Here is a 17,763-nt window from a genome sequence, read left to right as displayed (position 1 = left end):
CGTCTCGGTCAGTCAGGGGTTTAACGAGCGCCCCTTACAGAAGTCTCAGATGCTGGGTACCTCTCTCTCTCTCATCTCCTTTCGTGTCCCAGTCTTCTGGGACCGACTTCCTCTCGAGGGGCGGCTCTCCAAGTCATAACCCTCGTATGTGTTTTCGGTATGCTGGGTCCTCTGCCCCTGGGATGTGTCGGCATCGCCGCCTTCAGTCAGCGACCATCTTTTCTATCCTGTCTTCGGTATGCTGGGTCCTCAGCCCCTGGGATGTGTCGGCATCGCCGCCCTCAGTCAGCGACCATCTTTCTATCCTACTAACTGCTCCTTGCTGCTTCTTCTGCCTTATCCTTCACCCCAGCTCACGCCCCGTGAAACAAAATTCAAATCTCTCTCCTGATGACACAGCTGGGCTTTTAAGAACATAAGAACATAAGAATGTTTACAAATGAGAGGAGGCCATTCGGCCCATCTTGCTCGTTTGGTGGTTAGTAGCTTATTGATCCCAGAATCTCATCAAGCAGCTTCTTGAAGGATCCCAGGGTGTCAGCTTCAACAACATTATTGGGGAGTTGGTTCCAGACCCTCACATTCTCTGTGTAAAAAAGTGCCTCATATTTTTGTGATTTTAGGATTTTGAATGCTTGAATCAGATCACCGCGTAGTCTTCTTTGTTCAAGATTGAATAGATTCAATTCTTTTAGTGTGTCTGCATACAACATGCCTTTTGAACCTGGAATAATTCTGGTTGCTTTTCTTTGCACTCATTCTAGAGCAGCAATATCATTTTTGTAACGAGGTGACCAGAACTGAACACAATATTCTAGGTGAGGTCTTACTAATACATTATAAAGTTTTAACATTACTTCCCTTGATTTAAATTCAACACTTCTCACAATATATCCAAGCATTGTTGGACTTTTTTTTTTATAGCTTCCCCTCATTGTCTAGATGAAGGCATTTCTGAGTCAACATAAACTCCTAGGTCTTTTTCATAGTTCCCTTCTTCAATTTCAGTATCTCCCATATGATATTTATAATGCACATTTTTATTGCCTGTGTGCAGTACTTTACACTTTTCTCTATTAAATGTCATTTGCCATGTGTCTGCCCAGTTCTGAATGCTGTCTTGATAATTTTGAATGACCTTTGCTGCTGCAACAGTGTTTGCCACTCCTCCTATTTTTGTGTCACCTGCAAATTTAACAAGTTTGCTTACTATATCAGAATCTAAATCATTAATGTAGATTAGGAATAGCAGAGGACCTAATACTGATCCCTGTGGTACTCCACTGGTTATCTCACTCCATTTTGAGGTTTCTTCTCTAATCAGTACTTTCTGTTTTCTACATGTTAACCACTCCCTAATCCATGTGCATGCATTTCTTTGAATCCCTACTGCGTTCAGTTTGAGGATTAATCTTTTATGCAGTACTCTGTTAAAAGCTTTCTGGAAATCTAAATAAACCATGTTGTATGTTTTGCAATTATCCATTGCTGATGTTGCATCCTCAAAAAAATCAAGCAGGTTAGTTAGACACGATCTCCCTTTCCTAAAACCATGCTGACTGTCTCCCAGGATACTGTTACCTTATAGGTAATTTTCCATTTAGGATTACAGTTTCCATAAGTTTCCATATAATAGAAGTCAGGCTTATTGGTCTACAGTTACCTGGTTAGGTTTTGTCTCCCTTTTTGTGGATCGGTATTACGTTTGCAATTCTCCAGTTTGTCGGTACAACCCCTGTGTCAAGAGACTGCTGCATGATCTTGGTTAGCGGTTTGTAAATAACTTCTTTCATTTCTTTGAGTACTATTGGGAGGATGTCATCTGGCCCAGGGGATTTGTTTATTTTAAGCGCTCCTAGTCCCTTTAACACTTCTGCCTCTGTTATGCTAAAGTTATTTAAAACAAGGTCTGGTTCGACATACAATTCTATTTTGTTTGCAGACGCGAAGGACTGCACAACTTGACACAGAAGTTGTTTGTCATCAATACAGATGAAATTGGTGTGGAGTTTGTGACTGTGGCAAAGTGGTAAAGACGTGCAGGTGAGTGCAGTGCAGAGTAATCACACAGACAACGTTGGTACAGGTCCAAGGGTGTTTATTTAATTTAATAAATGTCCAGAGCCTTAAGGCAAACCTGCAAATAATAATAGTGTTGGAAGCGATACAGCGGCGTGTATCACTTCTGTTTGTAATCCACGGGTTTGACCCGTAACCCCAAAGTCCCGTTCAGTCATCCACACAAAACACAAAACACAGACACAGTTTGACAGTGCGTGATTCTAGTGCTAGTGGTGAAAACAAAGACAGTTCTGGTAGTGCAAAGAGTGAATGGTGAAGTCCGGGTTTGTCGCTGGCCTGCGGATGCAGCTCCGGATTGTGCTCAGTATTCTTCAGTGGCTAAATAATACACAAGACACACAGTGTTCAGACACCGACACGAAAACACTCACAGTTCTTCACGATACGGGCTCCTTCTCGGTTAGTTAGCTTAACCATATACAAAGGAACAGATCACTCAAGCCATGCCCCCTATTTATACCCTCGCCCATGACCCCGAGGTTAACGAGCGCATCCGCTCCTCCAGTCCTCGGATGCCACGCCGCTTACCGTCCGGGTCAATGAGCTCGGGTGCCGTGGCTCCGCCCCCTTCCTAAATGACCGACTTCCATCTACCCTACGGAATAAATTGTCGTGCCATTTCATTAAGGGTACTCTGTTCCTCGTGCACCGTGCCCTCACAGGTCGAGAGGGAGATCTAACACCAAGACTCATTCGATCTCTGTCACAGTGACCCTGCCGTTTAATGAAAGATGTCAATGAGATCAGCCTTGAAAGTACTCATGGTTACATTTTTGCCCAGCCTGGTGATTCTATGTGCCCTGTCAACAGTTTAAAAAAATATTTACAAAAGTGTCCTTCAGATGCTAAATCATTCTACCTTCACCCCCTTACAAAAATCCTCAATACAAATCAGTTTGGTATTCCCATGAACCTATTGGTGTTAATTACCTTGGAAACATGATGTCTTGCATTTCAGAGCAGGACTTTCAGTACGTTACATGATTCACTCAATCCACAGCACTGCGGTCCACATGTTATCTAATGCTGGTTTACAGTTCAGGGAAATTATGTCAGTTACCGGTCATCGGTGTGAAAACAGCCTCCAAAATTATTGGTCAGCTTCTCTTCAAGACCGTAAAACCAGGAGTAGGATCCTTTTCTACAAAAAGATGTCTCCATCCACGGCCTCACACTCAGAAGCCCTCCCTCGATGTCGGCCCCAAGTGCCAGTGTTGTGGCTGGCTGTTCCGTGAATCCTCCCTCAGATGTGGGAAATCAGTCTGCTTCCCAAATGCCATTTAATCTTGAAAATGTTACTATAAATGGAAATGTTCAATTTAATGTTTATGGCAAATAAAAAAGTAAAAAATATATATGTCACAATGAAACAGTCCTCAGGGACTATTTTTTCTCAGTGGAAGGATACATAATACATTTCTTCTTTTTTTTCTTAAAAAAACTAGGTTGTGTAATTATTTTCAAGAAAAAAATGCAGCCATTTTATAAGCGAAATAACCCACTCCAGGGTGTCCAGTAAGACAATTATTACCGCACTTCCTGGGTGGTTTTTCCAGACGTTCATAGGATTCTTAAAAATCTGCACTAAATAAGTATAAAAAGTGACTAACATAATAAAGCGGGAACTACATTTTTAGTAAAAAAAATGAAACCAACTCAAGTGCATATTAATATCATAAAAGGAAAACGATATATGTGTATAGCTATAAATATACTTGACTAAACCAATCCCATGTACTATAACCTACTATTATACTATTATAAATTATTATAACCCACTAGCCACCCTCTCTTCCACTGTTACCTTGTTAAAATAGGATATATAAAACTAAAAGGCTACGTTAAAATATGTTAAAAACAAACTTACAAATAATTTACAGGTGCATACTTAAAATAAATAGAAAGATAAAATTAACCCTTTGTACATTACAATACTAAAACCAAATATATTCAATATTAAATATGGTGTGTGTACATCTACAGCCAAACGTTTTGCATAACCCAGAGTCGAATGAAACATGCTCCATAAAGTTACATTAACATATTGAATTACATATCGCTCTGTAGTTTTCCATATACATAAAGAAATGTGACATTTTGTAATATAAAATGAATTACTGTACTGCTATTATGGCTTCTGGTAGACTTTTGCGATATCATTTTTTAGTTTCTTTGATTTAAATGATGTTAAATAAAAGATCTAAATTATGTTCAGATAGTTTTATTTTTATTATGTCTCAATCCTAAAATTCTAGTAGATGCAAACTTTTGGCCTTAGTTGTACAAACAATAAACTTTTTTTCTACTCACAGACAGCTTTGCGTGGAGCAGTGTCTCTTTCAGTGATGGTAAAGCTTTTTAGATATATTTTCTTTTACTACAGTACACTTTTTAAGTCCATGCTTTATTAAACATTTAACTCGAACTGTGGCAAAAAAAAAAAAAAATAGGCTAAAGAAGAAAATGGTCTTGTGCGTGTTTCGTTTAAGGGTGGAACAAACACAACATATATTATCATAATAATAGGAATAATATATATAATAATATTTGATACTGTAAATGATTAATTTTAAATTATTCAGTGTTGTGTGCAAGTGTTCGATATATGAGGTCAGTGGAGCATCTTGAGGCATGTACTGTTTTTTTTTTTTTTGCAAATATCAGGATGTTTAGTGTTATTTATTATTAATTTTTTTTACTATTTGCTTAATACACGACAGCTTTAGACAACTTTGAAGTTGACTAAAAATCCGGTCCTGAGAAAGTCTTGCGATGTGATTTAAAGCTAGAATTTAGATTTGGTTGGGCGATAGCAAACCACTTCCCCTTCTCAAGCCATTTGTAGTCAACAAGCGATAGCTGCTTTTTGAAGGGTGAAACAGGCTTTTTGGTTCCGCAAGATTTCGCTTGGAATTTGTCTTGTGTTTTATTACAGCGAATGCTTTCGCGTCTTCGTTCATTAAGTGCTAACTTCGATTTGGTCCGTCCCTAGGTTGGATTCAGTATGGGGCTCCAATGTGTTTACTACCTAACTAAAGCTTTATTAAACCAGTCAAACTGTTTAGCTAGATACAGTATTCACAAAAAATGAGATTAATTTTTGTTTTGTTTAAATCTCTTATCAGGTTGGTTATTACTGCCCATACCACCATATTAAGGGTACTGAAACAGGTAAAAATGTACTTGAAACACATATTTCTCATATTGGAACTATTACTTTTTCACAAACCCATTTTTACCATCTTCTTTGATGTTTTCCTTCCAATAAGAAAGTAATGCCTGAGGTCAAGGAAACTGGCTTTTTCTAACTAGAGTTAAAATATGCAGTCAGAATTGCAAAATGGTGATTTGCAAATGCCTATTGGTTCAATCATGTTCCTAGTACCAACTGTGAGGATGAAGATTATGGTTGTGTAGGCAGTAAACCAGACCTTTAGCCAATATACATTTCCTAAAACCCCTCAGGTCATCATTTTTTCCTGATGTGGCTTGTCAAAGATGTGTCCTTTTCTACACATAACTGTGGCAAAAGCAATGTGTTATTTTTTTCAATTACTATATAAAGTTCTATACTTTATTGGTTTCCCAGTCCACCACTTGTGCTGAATTCCTCAGAGTATAATATGACTACACTTTCAAATCCCACGCATTTTGAAGTCTTGAATCTCTTTGGTGTTGTGAGACCTAGAACAAAGTGAAGAATATCTCCCAAAGGGAAAAAAAGACTAATTTATTACTGCTGTTGGTGTTATCCAAACTTTGATGCACGTCTGTGACTGACAGCCAAGGCAACACCCTGTGAAGGAGAAGAAGATTCTTGTTTAGTATTCCTTTGATTGGTTTGACTTCATGGTCCGTGGACAGCTTAGTTGAATGTTTAGAGTTGCCTCAAAGATAATCCCTAGCTCAGTGGTTTTTATACACACTTAACAAACTCTTTCTAGTTTTTGATTTTCTGAAAATATCAGAAGCACAATGGCTATTACAACTTACAAACTATTACCAGTTTTACCAACTTTACCAGTATCACTGTGAGTCCTATAAATTATTCCTATTAAACAATATGTCAAAGCTATGAAGCTACCCTATTCACACACAGATCAAAGATGTTGAACTATTTTTTTTCTTTCTGATTTTTTCTTTAGTGGTATTGGATAGCGACATATAATTCCGCCTGATTATCAACTGCCAGTTGTGCAAAGGATATATAATATTTTTTTCTCATACAACAGGTCAACAACTAACCCCTTTCCAACAAGGAAACTGTGTTTGTTTATTTAGCACCTTTATCCAAGGTGACTTACAGAGACTAGGGTGTGTGAACTGTGCATCAGCTGCAGAGTCACTGTGGCAGGATGGCTTGCAGTGGTGAGGTGTGGTGACGTCACGGACCAGGAAGTAACTGAACCAAAACAGTGGATGGGCTTGTGAAGCTGAATGCTACGGCACTCTGCGTATTTATTAACTAAATAAACCAAAATAAAAGATTTAAACAAACAACAAAACACAAAACAAAAAGGCGCGTTGGCCAACCAAATAAACAGGAACAAGTATGTTTACATATAGCAATTGTTTTTCGCTCTCCTTACTCGCTCTCCCGTGTTCTCCCGTACTCTCCTCTGTACACTCAACCCTGCAGCACGGACAGCTGTAGGTTCTTATACTCTGGCCGAGGGGTTAACTAGCTGTTAATTATCTTATTACCCCTCGGCCACAGTCTGCACGCGTTTGGTAAGGATGCGTGACTGTCAGCTAGTTAAATAATCAGTAGCTGATCAGCCACGCATCCTCACAGGGTTTTTAAATATACAAACAATAACAAATACGCGGCGCTGCTATCCGCGCCGCAAACAATAATATAAATAATAATAAATAAATATATAGGGGCGGGACACTCCGCCACAGTCACTTACAACAACATCTCTCCCAAAAGACGGAGCATAAAGAGGTTAAGTGACTTGCTCAGGGTCACGCAGTGAGTGAGCCAGGATTTGAACCAGGGACCTCCTGGTTACAAGCCCTTTTCTTTAACCATTGGACCACACAGCCTCCCATGACACAGTTCTTCCAGCTGGACAGTTATTAATTTGGCCCCATGTTGGCGTATTATCTTTTGTCTGACCTCAGGGAGTATATTATGCCTTTTGTATTTGACATTTCCTTGAAACTTTAGGCACAAACAATTGCATGTCAATAAGCTGATTACCTTGATCTTGACTGTGTACTGTCTAATACCAACCAATATGAAGACTATCACTTTTTATACATATTTTACTGCAACATTTTATTGACCAATTTCCCCAAATAATCACAAATGTTAATGTGGCTCTCCAGTTTTATATGTTATAACCCAAATAGAAAGCACACCAATGAATACTACTTAGTTATGATAGTATCTAAAAAACATACATGTGTTGAACCACTCTTCTATAAGCCAGTATGTTGTGTGAAGGGTGCCCTATTGTATAAAAGGTTTGGGTAAGTAGCTCAAGCTTGCAAAATATGAGACACTATTTAACTGTATGTCTGGTAATTCATGTATTAAGCGTGTTAAACAGGTGTTTAAAATGTTTGTAGTATAACAAACAAACAATATTCCTAATAATGTACTGGATATAGCAAATAGTACATTTTAACAATACATGCGACTTTGCGGAATTTGCAAGGAGTGAAAAAAAGCAACTGAAGTTACATAAAGGCTTTTTATAAGAGAATAGCGAGCATTAGTTGGAAAAAAATGACAATATATATATTAAACATTGTGTTATATAAATTACTTAACGTAATGTGATATATACACACATGCATTTTCTTGATACATATTATATATCTACACATCAATTATACTTGCATGCGTATTTTTCAAACGGATGCAATTTGTGTTCTTCAAAGCGTACATTCAGTCAAACTATTTTAAATGTTTTGTTTATAAACCTAAATAGTCGTTGTTATATTGCATGAAAAGTAGGTTACTGATAGGGTGACCAGCAAGTGTAAAATATCGGGACACTTTTTTGGGGGGGAGGAGGAGTAGGGGGGGGGGGGGGGGGTATAGTGGCGTATATAAGATTTTTAAAAAAAGCATAGAACTTAGGCACATAGGCCTACCTTGTACTGTAGATCGCACAGCTCTCAATTTTTACTCACGTCAGTACATGCACCCTTCATAATTCAAAATATGTGCACTGGCATTGCAGACTGGTATATTGAGCATGAATGAAACCAGCTTCTTCATGTTAAGATGGTTAGCACCGTCTCACTTACTGCTGAGCACCTGAGCCCAGAGTTCCCCAACAGTTTGTTCTCCCCAGTGCCAAGTTCTTGATGATTTCTCAGACAGTACAAAGCTCACTGAGGAGCTCATCCAGGTCCACAGTACTCTGGAGGTTTGTTGTTGTTACAGCTGCAGACAGACCCCTGAACTCCAACTCCTTCTCTCGGCTGATATTAAAGCACTGAATGTTGTACAAGTAGCCGCTAGAGGAAAAGTCAGACCATTTCTCCAGATATTCTACAGAAACATCATACAATTTGGTAAAGTCCTTGCGAAGGGCTTTTGAAGATAAAGGTGTAATTCCAATGAACACTTTCTCGACTTTAGTACCGAAGAATTGGTCATTTTTCCATTGCTGTAGCTTCATTCGCAGACCATTCATAATGGCATACACTTCACACGAAGTCACACTAGCGTTCTCCAGGCAGAGCACAGTATCGCTGAACTCTTTAAGTACATTCTGTAGAAAATAGAGGTGAACTTCAACACTGTTAGTTTCCTGACCTTTTTCACCATGTTCACTCTCAGCAAACAGAGGCCACAAACTCCATGTGGTTTGTCACTGCCCAGAGAAACAAAGTAGCTCTTGACAGCTTGCCAAGTATTCACCAGTCTGTTCACAGCTGGAAAAAGACTCAACCAACATGTTGGGATGTAACGTAGCAAAACAGCATTCTCAATGTCCACAAACTCAAACATGCCCTTCAGCGAGGCCACCTACTCTTAGTAGAACTGCTGAAGTGATTATATGTTTTAATCACCAGTGACTCAATGTCCACTTTTAGAGCGTTGCTTGCATGTTTGACTGCATTATGCACAATGTGGGCTGGACAGTTAGCAGATAAAATATTTTCATACTACATATACAGATATAGATACAGGTATACAGATTCCCGCCTGCCGTAATTAACATTTGCATTGTCAGAGCAAAAGAAGAGACTTTGGCTAAGTCTAGTTTGTGCGTTGCGAGTTTTTGAAGGAGAGTGTTGGTTATTGACTCTTTCTTCATAAAAGTGTAATAGTTTATCTTGTATTCCTAGTTCAGGTGTCCAGTATCTCAGGGACAAGGGAAAGGTTTTTACATTACTTTTGTTCGGTGCATCAGTGGCGATTGAGAAGTAGGGTCAGTTGACAGGGGCAATAGTACAGTTTTAATCAGGGCTTCAGCTTTTGTACGGCCACAACTAATGTTTTTCGCAATCATTGAATCTGGAAACAATGTAGGTGCAAGCTTCAATTCACAGTCACCGATACGACTGTGTGATACACTTGGGTAACCTCTGCCGCAACAACTTTGGTAACCAACGTTTCATTGGGCTTGCTATTTAAGACAAGGGTATTCTGTTTAGCAATTTGGCAGTTTTGTACGCTGTTTCCCGCTGGCATGATGCTTCACATCAGACTCACCACCTTGACTGATGCTGAATTCTTTTTTGCACAATTTACAAAATGCCTTTGTAACACTGTTGTCATATGATTGACGAATCCAGTTGTAATTTCCTTCCCACTCTGTTCAGTACTCCTGACCCTTCATCACTCAGGTCCAGAGTATCTCCCCAACCTGCTGACCTACTATGTCCCTGCACGCAAGCTGAGGTCCTCTGACTCTGGCACCACACTCGGAGAGTGCTCTTTTAGCTTCATGGCCCTGATTCTCTGGAACTCTCTCCCAGCTTTAGTGCATGCAGCTCCCACAATCACTCGCTTCAAATCAACTCTCAAGACCCACGTGTTCTCTCTTGTTTTCAATGCTCTTTAAGCCTGATATCTGTTATTAGCTGTTGTCTAAATTGCTATTTCAGGTTTTCTACTCCTTCTTATATGTATGATTCTGTATGACACACGCATCCACAATGTTTAGAATTCACATTCTAGCGCTGTATTTAATGTAATATGCCTGTACTTAATGTATTTGCATTATAATATGCCTGTTTTTAATGTATTCGCTTTTTTTTTTTTTACTGTTTGTATTTAATGCACTATGTCCTGTATTTCACTGTATTTAATGTATTATGTATTGTTCCTCACTATCTTGTAAAGCGCTTTGTGAAGGTGGTCCACTATGAATGGCGCTATATAAAATAAAGATTGATTGATTGAAATATGTACCTGTCAGGATCCCTGTTATGACTTTATTAAGCGCTGTACTCAAATTAACCCTGATTGTGCGCACGCATGCAATGAGAGCTGTTGTGTTCAGGGTTGCTATTTGTTCCAGAAAATAGCATTTATGTCTTTAAGGACTGCTGTAAGAGTTGTTATGGTTTTCCGGTTTGACGTTGTGTTGTGCTGACTGAAAATACAATAAAGAGCAGTTCACATTTATGGTAACTGAAATGTACTTCTTTGACTTAAAAAAAAAAAAAAAATACCACCAATGTAGGTAAGCTTATTTTGCGAAAAGTAACTGTAATATTATTACGGCCATCAAAAATTGAATGCGTTGTATTACCTCGTTGTTGACATAAATAATATTATTACAGCAATGCATTACTTAGGTAGCGAGTTACCCCAACTCTGTGTGTATGTTTATTTTATATATATATATATATATATATATATATAGAGAGAGAGAGAGAGAGAGAGAGAGAGAGAGAGAGATAGATATAGATATAGATATATATACAGACGTGCTCAAATTTGTTGGTACCCTTACAGCTCATTGAAATAATGCTTCATTCCTCCTGAAAAGTGATGAAATTAAAAGCTATTTTATCATGTATACTTGCATGCCTTTGGTATGTCATAGAATAAAGCAAAGAAGCTGTGAAAAGAGATGAATTATTGCTTATTCTACAAAGATATTCTAAAATGGCCTGGACACATTTGTTGGTACCCCTTAGAAAAGATAATAAATAATTGGATTATAGTGATATTTCAAACTAATTAGTTTCTTTAATTAGTATCACACATGTCTCCAATCTTGTAATCAGTCATTCAACCTATTTAAATGGAGAAAAGTAGTCACTGTGCTGTTTGGTATCATTGTGTGCACCACACTGAACATGGACCAGAGAAAGCAAAGGAGAGAGTTGTCTGAGGAGATCAGAAAGAAAATAATAGACAAGCATGGTAAAGGTAAAGGCTACAAGACCATCTCCAAGCAGCTTGATGTTCCTGTGACAACAGTTGCAAATATTATTAAGAAGTTTAAGGTCCATGGAACTGTAGCCAACCTCCCTGGGCGCGGCCACAAGAGGAAAATCGACCCCAGATTGAACAGAAGGATAGTGCGAATGGTAGAAAAAGAACCAAGGATAACTGCCAAAGAGATACAAGCTGAACTCCAAGGTGAAGGTACGTCAGTTTGTGATCGCACCATCCGTCGCTTTTTGAGCGAAAGTGGGCTCCATGGAAGAAGACCCAGGAGGACTCCACTTTTGACAGAAAAACATAAAAAAGCCAGACTGGAATTTGCTAAAATGCATATTGACAAGCCACAATCCTTCTGGGAGAATGTCCTTTGGACAGATGAGTCAAAACTGGAGCTTTTTGGCAAGTCACATCAGCTCTATGTTCACAGACGAAAAAATGAAGCTTTCAAAGAAAAGAACGCCATACCTACAGTGAAACATGGAGGAGGCTCGGTTATGTTTTGGGGCTGCTTTGCTGTGCCTGGCACAGGGTGCCTTGAATCTGTGCAGGGCACAATTAAATCTCAAGACTATCAAGGCATTCTGGAGCGAAACGTACTGCCCAGTGTCAGAAAGCTCTGTCTCAGTCGCAGGTCATGGGTCCTCCAACAGGATAATGACCCAAAACACACAGCTAAAAGCACCCAAGAATTGATAAGAACAAAACATTGGACTATTCTGAAGTGGCCTAATCTGAATCCTATCGAACATCTATGGAAAGAGCTGAAACTTGCAGTCTGGAGAAGGCACCCATCAAACCTGAGACAGCTGGAGCAGTTTGCTCAGGAAGAGTGGGCCAAACTACCTGTTAACAGGTGCAGAAGTCTCATTGAGAGCTACAGAAAATGTTTGATTGCAGTGATTGCCTCTAAAGGTTGTGCAACAAAATATTAGGTTAGTGGTCCCATCATTTTTGTCCATGCCATTTTCATTTGTTTTATTATTTACAATATTATGTTGAATAAAAAATCAAAAGCAAAGTCTGATTTCTATTAAATATGGAATAAACAATGGTGGATGCCAATTACTTTTGTCAGTTTCAAGTTATTTCAGAGAAAATTATGCATTCTTCATTTTTTGTGGAGGGGTACCAACAAATTTGAGCACGTCTGTATATATATATATATATATATATATATATATATATATATATATATATATATATATATATATATATATATATTAGTTTAGATACTACTACCTAAACAAAGTCAACCAGTCATAACAATAACGCAGCCAGTTTGCTTGCTAATAAAAATCAGGAGCTGCTGAGGGCCTAGAGCCACATTACTCATTGTCATCCAAAAATAACCTATGACTCCCTGCACTCAAAGTTAATAACTCAGGGAGGCCAAGTTAAACTCTGCACCTGAGCACTGTTATATGAACCAATGAGCAAACCATTTCAATTTTCTTACTTAGCGCCACTGCAATCAGATACTGTAAAATAGCTGTGATTGTATCACCTTTACAAATATAAAATTATAGGACATATCACAAGTTCATGACCCAGAAAAAATGAATAATTTACCTCCTGGAACCCACGAGGCCTATGTTAGAAATAATACATGATTCAGGATTCCAAATTTTAACACTGACTGAGAGGATGAAAATGTAAAAAGGAGTATAGCTGGGGAATGTACTGTATATTTTCAGTAAATCTGTACAAAAAAAAAACTGCCAGTCCTAAATATAGTTTACATAGAAAGATCAATTAAGAAAAGTAGAACATTTTTACATCTTTTTTTGTCAACTTTCAAAGACAAAAACAGCACAGTCAAACCAGCCTAAACTTCAACATCAACTGAAACACCAGTAAGAGCCAACTGTCATGCAGTCAAACTAAACAAAGAAATTGCGTACCAGAAAGTAAGTGTTCATGCTTCGGGACATTGAAAGTCCAGCGACTAGCCTGACGTTAATGTAATGTTGTTGAATGAAACATTCTCTTTTTTCTTGCCAAAAGCTGCAATACTAGTATGGTTTAAAATTGTGTTGCCTCAAAAAAACAAACAACAAAAAAACGCCATAGCAACAGCCTCTCCCAAGTTATTGCGTTAATTTGCATTTATTGAAATTCAAAATTAATCTATTGATCTATTGATCTATTGATCTATCATGTCACAGAAACTAAGCAAATAGCAAAATAATAGCCAGGGCCGGCATCAGCACCCGGGAATCCCGGGCAAGCGCACAGGGCCCCGACGCCAGAGGTGGGCCCACATACATTGGGCAGCAGTGTGGAGTAGTGGTTAGGGCTCTGGACTCTTGACTGGAGGGTCGTGGGTTCAATCCCCAGTGGTGGACACTTCTGCTGTACCCTTGAGCAAGGTACTTTACCTAGATTGCACCAGTTAAAACCCAACTGTATAAATGGGTAATTGTATGTAAACATTATGTGATATCTTGTATCAATTGTAAGTCGTTCTGGATAAGGGCGTCTGCTAAGAAATAATAATAATAATAATACATACAGAATTAAAATTGGAAATATGATTAAATGTACTATTTATGTGCCAGCTATCCTACTCAAGCAGTCTTTAGGACTAGAAACATTTAGTTTTCACTCAGCTAAACTACACTGTACGTATGCAATGCAGTGAAACTTTTCAGAACTCCACCCTTTTTTTCCTCTTTTCCTGCTTGCCTGTTGTTCCATTAGTCCTGCCTCTTCTCACTCCCTATTGGCTTCCGTCCTCCCCAGGGTTTTGTAAAGCCGAAAGCTATTGGCTGATCTCGACATACATTGTACAAATGTGCCAATTAAAGACATTATATAATTGGCACATTTGCTTTACAACAATCAATATTTACATTTGACAAGCGTTTTGTCGAGCCACATTATCATAATGTCTATTATTATCATAACGCCTGAACGCCTATTATAATTGTACGATTTTAAACCATCAAAAATGAAACCTGCCGAACCTCTGGAACCTCAAGACTGAATGTCAAAAACAGAAGGAAAAGACTACAAAAAATAAAATAAAATAAAATAAAAACTGCAGTAAATAGACAAATGTCAAATGTTCTATGTGAATTTAAAAAATATTACTTCTGTAAAGTTTGTGTTCTGTTTCCTATTAAATGTGTACTAAGAAAGCTACAGTAAAAAAAAAAAAAGAGAGAGAATGCTCTAAAATCATATACCGGTAGTTTTAATTAAACATAATCTTTTATTGTTTTCACATTGTACATTCATTAAAATATAACACACACACACAGACACACACACACACACACACACACACACACACATATATATATATATATATATATATATATATATATAATAATATATATATATATATATATATATATATTAAAGTAGCTTACCCACGATATTCTGCTTATTTATTTGTTTTGTGTTTCTGTTGCCATGAAAACGATCTGTTGACTGACAGGTTTGAAAGTTGTACTCACACAATCCCTTTGCCTGTGTGAAAGGGTAATGATGGTATTATACCGACATAGATTGCGTGCTATGTGAATGGGTATTTTAAAGAATTATTTAAACGTTTTAAGTTTGTTGCAGAGGTTTATTATTATGGAGTGGGGGCCCCTAAATGCATTCTTCCCTCCCACCTTTTGTGAAGTGATGCCCCTGCTCCATAACTAGAATCTATATACATCTGAAGTTCAGAAAGATAAGGACGTCACAGGAGCCTTCTTGAGTAAACTTAAGCTGTCCAAATTTACATTAGAGCAAGCTATAGATCTGGATAAACCATATTCCAATACAGAAGTATTGAGTGCAATTAGAAATATTCATAAAGCTAAAGCGCCAGGCCCAGATGGCATACCAATTGAGCTCTACAGTCTTATAGCAGATAGATGACTGCCAAAACACCCACATTTATAATGATGTTATCACTATCAACAGATACCTATATCTACGAGAAACAATTTAATCACCCTTATCCTTAAAACAGGATAATCTGACACAGATATATCTGATTACCAGCTAATATGTTTGCTAAATGCAGATTACAACATTTTGTGTTGGAATGTAATTAGCTACAAAGAAAAAAAAACATTACTATTGCTATTGAATGCAGAGAAGGCATCTGACAAAGTTAAATTTCCGTATCTTATTCTGACTTTAAAACATTATGGATTTACTGATAATGGTATTAATATACTTAACTGTATTTACACATGTGCCAGTTATTTCAAATGAAACACTTTCATCTTATTTTTCATTGACTCAGGGTACTAGACAGGGATTTCCTCTTACACAAATTATTTTTAACATTTCCCTAGATAGAACCATTAGCACAAACAGTACAAGAAAAAAAATAAACATCAAAGTAATTCATTATTATAATTTAGAGATCAAAATAAGCCTTTGTGCAGATTATATTATTTTATACATGACAAACCTCGAAAAATCTGTATCCACCCTAACAGACATAATTACCAAATATATCTGGGTATAAAATAAACAATTAAAATCGAACATATTGCCAATACATGATTTACAAGATTACAATTGGTCTCCTCAAGGGATAACATATTTGGGATGTAAAATTACATAAAAAATACAAGATTCCTTAAAAGCTAATATCACACCATTAAACAACAGATTTATACCACACACGGAGAGAAGGGAACTTTTACCCCCATCACTTTTTGGAAGAGTACATTTGATTAAAATGGTATATGTACCCAGATTTCTTTTTCTATTTAAAAACATCCCATGTTTACCTAGCAAAAAAAAAAAATATTTATCTAAAAAATGTAACATTTTTCACTTGGAAAAAAAACCCCTAGGATTTCTTATTCCACTCTTATTTTACCTGGGAAAAAGAGGGGGGATTGGACTCCCTGATCTATATATATATATATGCACATACATGGATACAAAATGAGGACACTTTGTCAGTAGGACACACAATTGATTGCAGAATACTTTCCAGGTGTGCACTTGTTACTAAGATAATGTCAGAAAAACTATACTTAACAAAAACCCCAACCACAGATTTACATTTAACAGCTTGGTTGTTATCAGAAAAAAAAAAAATCTTAGAGGACATACAGTTGTAGTCAAAAGTTTACATACCCCAATAGAAATTTTAAATTTCTAGAAATTTCTTGAAAACAAAGAATTTTAGGAAAAATCTTTGTTAGCAAAAGTTTTGCTTTTGTGCATGAGAAAAAAAAAAGTTACAAAAAATAGATGTCTACAATTATTTATTTCAGCAATTTTCTTGCAAAACTCCAAATATGCTCATTTAAAAGTATTCATACCCTTTGATGTTATGATAGTATTGTCTACAAGGTGTTAGGAATTTAAATATGATAATGCTGAACCTAATTCTAGAAAAGTCTAGAAAATGCTAGATTGTAGGTGATCATTCTTAGAGCCTATAAAAGGGTTAGGCATAGGATGATTGCTGTCATTACCAATAAGTCAATATGGGAAAAAGTAAAGAGCTACCTTAGGCAGAAAATGAATTATTGTCATAAAGCTGGAGAAGGATACAAGAAGATTTCCAAGCATTTGAGTATCCCAATTTCAACTATTGTTTTTATTATCAAGAAGTACAAGACTCATGGTACTGTTACAACACTCCCTCGGTCTGGAATAAAAAAGGTTCTTTCACCAAGAACAAGTAGAAGAATTGTGAGGAAGGTTAATAACAATCCGAGATTGATTGCCAAAGATATTCAATGTGAATTCTCTGCAAGTGGGACTGGGGGTTCCATTTTAACCACTAGTCGAGTATTGCATGGTGAAGGTCTCAATGGTCGCAGGCCAAGGAAAAGCCACTCTTAGGAAAAAGTCACAAGGACAATCGCTTAAAGTTTGCAAAACAGCATTTGAATGTGGATATGAATTCTGGTCAAAGGTTTTGTGGAGTGATGAAACAAAAATCAAGCTATTTGGTCACACTGATAGTCGTTACGTTTGGATGAAGTCTGGTGATGTGCATAAAGAAAATAACACCATTATTAACTCCAAATAACACCATTCTAATTGAAATAACGTTTGGTCACAGCAGAGCTATACCTTGTAAAGATAAAGGTCCTACACAAATTTTAAAATCGTCTCAAATAAACCATGGAAAACACAGCATATAAAAGTGTATTACACAGACTTTTATAACATAAATTTACTAGTAAAAATAATATACACAGAACAAACATTAGATAGCTGTGTGGTCCAGTGGTTAAAGAAAAGGGCTTGTAACCAGGAGGTCCCAGGTTCAAATCCCACCTCAGCCACTGACTCATTGTGTGACCCTGAGCAAGTCACTTAACCTCCTTGTG

The sequence above is a fragment of the Acipenser ruthenus genome, chromosome 1 (assembly GCF_902713425.1).
Source record: "Acipenser ruthenus chromosome 1, fAciRut3.2 maternal haplotype, whole genome shotgun sequence".
Lineage (NCBI taxonomy): Eukaryota > Metazoa > Chordata > Actinopteri > Acipenseriformes > Acipenseridae > Acipenser > Acipenser ruthenus.
This window is presented reverse-complemented; position numbering follows the sequence as displayed.